Source organism: Salvelinus namaycush, chromosome 28 (assembly GCF_016432855.1).
Source record: "Salvelinus namaycush isolate Seneca chromosome 28, SaNama_1.0, whole genome shotgun sequence".
Lineage (NCBI taxonomy): Eukaryota > Metazoa > Chordata > Actinopteri > Salmoniformes > Salmonidae > Salvelinus > Salvelinus namaycush.
In genome coordinates, this window is record NC_052334.1 from 21,773,783 (window position 1) to 21,780,958 (window position 7,176).

Below are 7,176 nucleotides of genomic sequence, written 5' to 3' on the forward strand. Positions count from 1 at the left end.
TTCTGTTATCAGCTGGCTGGAGATATTCAGCTTTCTCCACACACTCCCACTCATTGAGTTGTGTTTCCAATGTGTGTACTGCTTACATTCCCTCATGACTACGTCAATAGACCTACACGAGACCATTATAGACAAACCAGTGATCAATTACAAACAGTAATTCTCTGGAAATGGTAAGTTATTTCACATGGGACTGATTATTTCACATCTTACAATACTTCCCATATTGGGGAAACATGTTTTTATTGTTGTTCAGATGATGCCTTAGTAAATACAGTGATTGCATTGTCATTAAATAGCGACTGCCCTTAAAAAGCTACTTTTCATTTTTTGAGAATGAGTCAGAAACATTGACTCAAACATTTATTCTAGTTGTCAAAGCCGACCACCTCCTGGGTCTATACTCTCCCCTGTGTCAGATCATCTATTTCCAATGATCTATGATGAATGATCTGCCCTTCACATCCAGAAACCTCTCTAACAGCCCCCTCCATCGAAACATAATAGGAAATAAACTCAGTCTCCACCATTCATCCCGGTTCCAGCACCCTGTGTCTGTCTTACATTAGCCCCCTGCAGTGTGGATATGAGAACATCTCGATGTGACACCTGCAATAAAGACCAAATTGGACATTGGAAAATAGAATTGGATCTTCAGCTATTTGTTATAACCAGGGGCTGTCTGGCCATTGGTCTGCTAAATTAGCTGGCCGGCCAGTTATCTGGCAGCAAAACAATAAAGGGGACAGAACTGAGTGGGTTGCTGCCTGCTGGGGACGGGGAGATGTAAGCCTATACCTCCGGTTGAATGACTGGTGTGACATATTGAAAATTAGGTGTCTACCATTGAATCGGGGACAGCCGAGGAAAAGCCATCATAAGAACTGTGTTGTATAGACAGTGCGATCTTCTAAGGATCTCATTCGTCCCAGACAGTTTGATTGTGATTGTTAGAGGAGTACATTGGCTATAACAGTCTACTGTTATATGAGGTTTTCTTGGTCACGTCCCTAGTGATCCCTAGTGGCTGAGTATTAACTTTGATACAGGCAGGACTATTCCTCTGAAATTCCAGCTTTCACGTCTGAGTTAAACTGCTGCCTTCAGGCAAAGAGAGAGAGATGAATGGTTTTCGCGATGTTGGCACTGCACTGCAGGTGAGAGGGAATATGAGGAGAAAGAAACTCTTTGGGAGGGTGCGTCTCATTAGTCTAAAGAGGCCTCTCCTCATATCCTTTCCTTCATTTGCTTTAACCTACTGTATTTGTTTTTAGATCAAGGGAAGGAGACGAGGAGAGAGAACCAGCTTTTGATTTGAGATGTACCACATTGTATGTAGCTTCCTCTCCTTGTTTCCTATAGGACCACTGATCTAATAGAGCTTGTTATGCAGCAGTAATATGGTGGACAGCTATCCAGTTTAACTATCAATAGTGGTCATTATGAAGGAAAGTAGGCTATACAAGGAAAGAAATACAAATAGTAGTACACAGCTGCGATATTTTAAGCTCAAGGAAGTGTAGAAGTGTTTTGTTGACCTTAGGTCAAAATAGGCCTACTGTAGTGAAGGTCAAAATGTGGGAAATCTGGTCTTTCTGGTTTTGCTCAATTAAAATGGAATCAAATTGCAGCACTGGTCAATACACTTCCTCCTCCCCTCAACCACACTTTTTCTTTTATGAACTATTGTTTTTTCTAATCAAATGGGGACAGATGATTAACTTTAACAAACAAGTGTTTTAATTATGTTTCTCACTGGCAACATGTAAAGCTTTCTTCCAGTTTAACATCAGTTCTTTGCTGCAATGTGGTGCCCCACTATTCAGTAGGCCTATACTGTATGTAATTGCTCTGCAATACATGTACATTCTCCCAGATGTGTTTATTGTGATAATGTTCAAACTCATTTGTGAGTTTATATCGGAGTGCAGATTCTTCTCCTTTGCTGATAAACATGATTTATATAACATACTGGGATATCCAGCACCTGAACATAGCCAGTGTATGTATGTGCACATACTCTGTCCTATTTCTTCCTAACGTATGCATTTACAACTAATGTAGTTGTAAAGCATACTGGACTTTCACTCTGAACATTGTTTTCTTTAGGAATGCACAGTCGTATTGCCATACTGAATATGATCCAATTCTACAAGCTACAATAGAGCTTAATTACTTCAGTGAGTGTGGTGTTATAAAATATTAGGATTGGGTATTAAACTGAGACGTCCTCGAGCAGGGAAGCATGGAAATGGGTAGACATCATGCAGAATACTGGAAAAGGTCTCTGAAAACAACAATGTTTTTGTCACCTTTGGTTTTTCATCATGCAAGTCAGGTCACAACCCAGTTGGTGACACAAATAAATGGTTTGGCTATGGGGTAACGTATTACAGACATTCCGCCTGGCTCTCTCCTTTTTAAAGTCAATAAAGGGTTGGGAGATTAATGGCTTCACACACACCAGCTTACTGTTCACTTCACATAGGTTGACTTGAATCGTAAGAAATTGATTTGCGTATGCACATTGCACACACACACCATCACATCTCCCAGTTCTGTTGAAAATGCAGAGTGACTTCTTGAACAAAGTCCACCTCTAACACGAGCCAGTAAAGCACTCTGATGAAATCAAATAAAACATGCTGTTGTTTGATGTACTCCCACTGTTTGGTTCAAAGAGGTACACAACCAAACACACAGTGGAAATAAAGCCGTCATCCGCTGTAAACTATATATGTGAATCTTACATGCAGATCTGATGTCCTACTCTCCCACCCATCAGATCATAAAATACCTATGTTCCCATGCATCTGATATAATCATCTTTCACTGCAATGACCACGATTTCAACTCATCATACTGATTGAATAAACAAGCCACATGAATGCCCTGCTTGAATGGAGCGTTTGATCAGTGAGAGGACTGAGCGCTGTGTGTGTGTGTGTGTGTTGAGAGGATGTGCGGGCAGCCATCTGGCTGCATGAGAGGCTAGGAGCAGAGCAGAGGGTCTGGCCGTTCTGCTACCCCCCTCCCTGTTTACCCTGCTCTCCACAGGGACTGGGGTGCCTTGTTCTCCCTCCTCATCCTCCTCTCCTTGAGCCCAGCTCCAACACAGTGATGTCATGGGCAGGAAGGATGTTTGTTTTCCACTGTGAGGTGTGTGTGTGTGACGGGTTTGTGTGTGGGAGGGGCAAAAGCAGGCTCAGGGTGATGGAACCCAGAGAGAGGGAGTGATAGGGTCTGCAATACTACTCCTTAACCTCTCACAAAGTTATATAAGACAGATGGATACAGTGGATCAGGGTTCGAATTTCCCTGCGGCATCGGCAGCTGTGGCCGTCAATGACACCTTGTGTCGCCCTCTAAAAAAAGTGGCCCTTGTGCTGAATATAATAATTATAATTCCCTTCTCCCGGCTGCCAATCGCCGTAGCCTCCTCCGAAGCACCTCTCACTCACATGGCTCTCACTCAGATATCTCAATTCTTATTAGCCAATGCCCATGATGTGATCGGATCCTTCTCACAGGCATCACAGTCCCGAAGTAGGCTACAAGTGAAGACAGACACATCGGGGATGTAACGACGCGCAAACTTCTTATTGAATTCCGAGCCGCATATTGTTGATGTTAGAACTACCCACATTTTACTTTTTGTCAGCCAACAAGATGAGTAAAGAACAGCAAAAGCACTAGCCTCTGTAAATATACTATCCCCCATAGTAAAAAGTTGACCTATTCCAAGGATCATTAACTAGATTCAGCCGTGAGCCGATATTTGTTCTTGAGCAGATGTTCAGAGGGCCGGAACATAATTACAAATAATTTGCAAACTGCAAATTGACCACAAGAAGCGAAAACAGATATAATGAAGTAAAACATAATAATTTCGAACCTTGCTTACATTTGTATACGATCACATACTGTATATCTCTCTATTATGCTTGGGAATACTTTGGAACAGATTTCCAAAATTAAAATCACTTGGAGCTGTTTTGCTGGTGTTTCTATAGTATTTTATGTCCAACAATAAAATTATTTGAAAAAAATGTTTTTTAAATTTATTTTTGCTCAGAAAACTTAGGGGGCCAAAAAAAAATCACCTGTGGACCGTCAGTTGGGGAACCCTGACCTATTCTATTGGTCAGCTTGTACTTTTGGGACAGTTATGGAAAGTGATAGATCCCAAATTAATACAACCACTGTGCAAAAAGTAAATAAAAGCAATGAGGCTGATGCAACAGAACGTTTAGCTTAAAATGTTGATAAACTATTAGGCTATTTCTTCACATTATAAACGCAGCAAATGTCCCAAAATGCAATTTGTGGGAAAACATAATTCTCAAAAGTGCACCGCAACAGAGCGGTTTCATATGACAGAGATGAAAATATCCTTCAGAAATGTAGATAGAGGGAAGATCTAAAGACGCAACAAGCGTGACAGAAACATGAGAGAAATAGGCCCTAATGGTTTCAATGGCATATGAGGAAGTGTTTATGAAATAATCCCCTTAACATTCCTGTAGTTGGAACATGGTAAGATATGCCTCATAAAATGTCAAACGTCCAGGTTTTAAACAATTACGTTTATGGTTGGTTAAATAGTTTCAAAATGTTGTCTGAATCCACTCAGATTGCAAGGTGGGTGATGTTGCAGTGCACAACAGGTACTGGCCTTTCTCTCCTATTAGAACAAACAGTGTTTCAAGTATGTCGACAGAATCAAGCCTTTAGATATTAATAATGATCCTACATTATATTTGTCAAACATGACTGGCATTTAGCCAATATATATACAGTACCAGTCAAACGTTTGGACACACCTGTACTCATTCCAGGGTTTTTCTTTATTTTTACTATTTTCTACATTGTAGAACAATAGTGAAGACATCAAAACTATTAAATAACACATATGGAATCATGTAGTAACCAAAAAAACAAATCAAAATATATTTGATATTTGATATTCTTCAAAGTAGCCACCCCCCACATGTCAGAATCGTTCTGGACATTACAGGTTGTAGCCTATACGTATAGGCTATCACCTACACTTCGACTTGTAGGCAAATTATTTATGTACATATAAAATCAGCAAAAAAAGAAACTTCCTCTCACTGTCAACTGCGTTGATTTTCAGCAAACTTAACACGTGTAAATATTTGTATGAACATAACAAGATTCAACAACTGAGACATAAAACGAACAAGTTCCACAGACATGTGACTAACAGAAATTGAATAATGTATCCCTGAACAAAGGGGGGGTCAAAATCAAAAGTAACAGTCAGTATCTGGTGTGGCCACCAGCTGCATTAAGTAGTGCAGTGCATCTTCTCCTCATGGACTGCACCAGATTTGCCAGTTCTTGCTGTGAGATGTTACCCCACTCTTCCACCAAGGCACCTGCAAGTTCCCGGACATTTATGGCGGGAATGGCCCTAGCCCTCACCCTCCGATCCAACAGGTCCCAGACGTGCTCAATGGAATTGAGATCCGGGCTCTTTGCTGGCCATGGCAGAACACTGACATTCCTGTCCTGCAGGAAATCACGCACAGAACGAGCAGTATGGCTGGTGGCATTGTCATGCTGGAGGGTCATGTCAGGATGAGCCTACAGGAAGGGTACCACATGAGGGAGGAGGATGTCTTCCCTGTAACGCACAGCGTTGAGATTGCCTGCAATGACAACAAGCTCAGTCCGATGATGCTGTGACACACCGCCCCAGACCATGACGGACCCTCCACCTCCAAATCGATCCTGCTCCAGAGTACAGGCCTCGGTGTAACGCTCATTCCTTCAACGATAAACGCGAATCCGACCATCACCCATGGTGAGACAAAACCGCGACTCGTCAGTGAAGAGCACTTTTTGCCAGTCCTGTCTGGTCCAGCGATGGTGGGTTTGTGCCCATAGGCGACGTTGTTGCCGGTGATGTCTGGTGAGGACCTGCCTTACAACAGGCTACAAGCCTTCAGTCCAGCCTCTCTTAGCCTATTGCGGACAGTCTGAGCACTGATGGAGGGATTGTGCGTTCCTGGTGTAACTCGGGCAGTTGTTGTTGCCATCCTGTACCTGTCCCGCAGGTGTGATGTTCGGATGTACCGATCCTGTGCAGGTGTTGTTACACGTGGTCTGCCACTGCAAGGATGATCAGCTGTCCATCCTGTCTCCCTGTTGCGCTGTCTTAGGCGTCTCACAGTACGGACATTGCAATTTATTGCCCTAGCCACATCTGCAGTCCTCATTCCTCCTTGCAGCATGCCCAAGGCACGTTCACGCAGATGAGCAGGGACCCTGGGCATCTTTCTTTTGGTGTTTTTCAGAGTCAGTAGAAAGGCCTCTTTAGTGTTCTAAGTTTTCATAACTGTGACCTTAATTGCCTACTGTCTGTAAGCTGTTAGTGTCTTAACGACCGTTCCACAGGTGTAGCCTCCTCCGAGGCTAAACATAATTGTTTATGGTTCATTGAACAAGCATGGGAAACAGTGTTTAAACCCTTTACAATGAAGATCTGTGAAGTTATTTGGATTTTTACGATTTATCTTTGAAAGACAGGGTCCTGAAAAAGGGACGTTTCTTTTTATTTCTGAGTTTACATACACAAGTTTTATTTTTCAAATCAATTTAATTGGCTATTTTGGTTAATGGCCTTAGTGCCCTAGCAGATGGCCTTGGTGCCCTGGCAGATTGGGCAGCACTTGAAGGCCAAATGGCCTTGCCCCTAAAACCATGAAATTCCAGGCCTACAGTGGATAGATAGATACATAGATAGATAGATAGATAACAACCATGCCAATTTTTTTCATTCCATCAAACACATCCACATAGCCTCTTCCCAACTGAAGATGTGACATCAGTTTGGTCTCTGTGGTGTGGTGTCCAAAACACCTATTAACTATATCTTATAGAATTGAGCAATAACCGCTCTCTGTTTTTCAACTTATTGAGAAATCCTCTCCTACAGTTTGAGTGATAAGTTGAGCTTTTGTGTTTTGTTTCTTACATCGACTCCACTGCCCAAATCCCAGTATCTCCCCAGAGACACACAGCTGCCCAAATCCCAGTCTCTTCCCAGAGACACACAGCTGCCCAAATCCCAGTCTCTCCCCAGAGACACACAGCTGCCCAAATCCCAGTCTCTCCCCAGAGACACACAGCTGCCCAAATCCCAGTCTC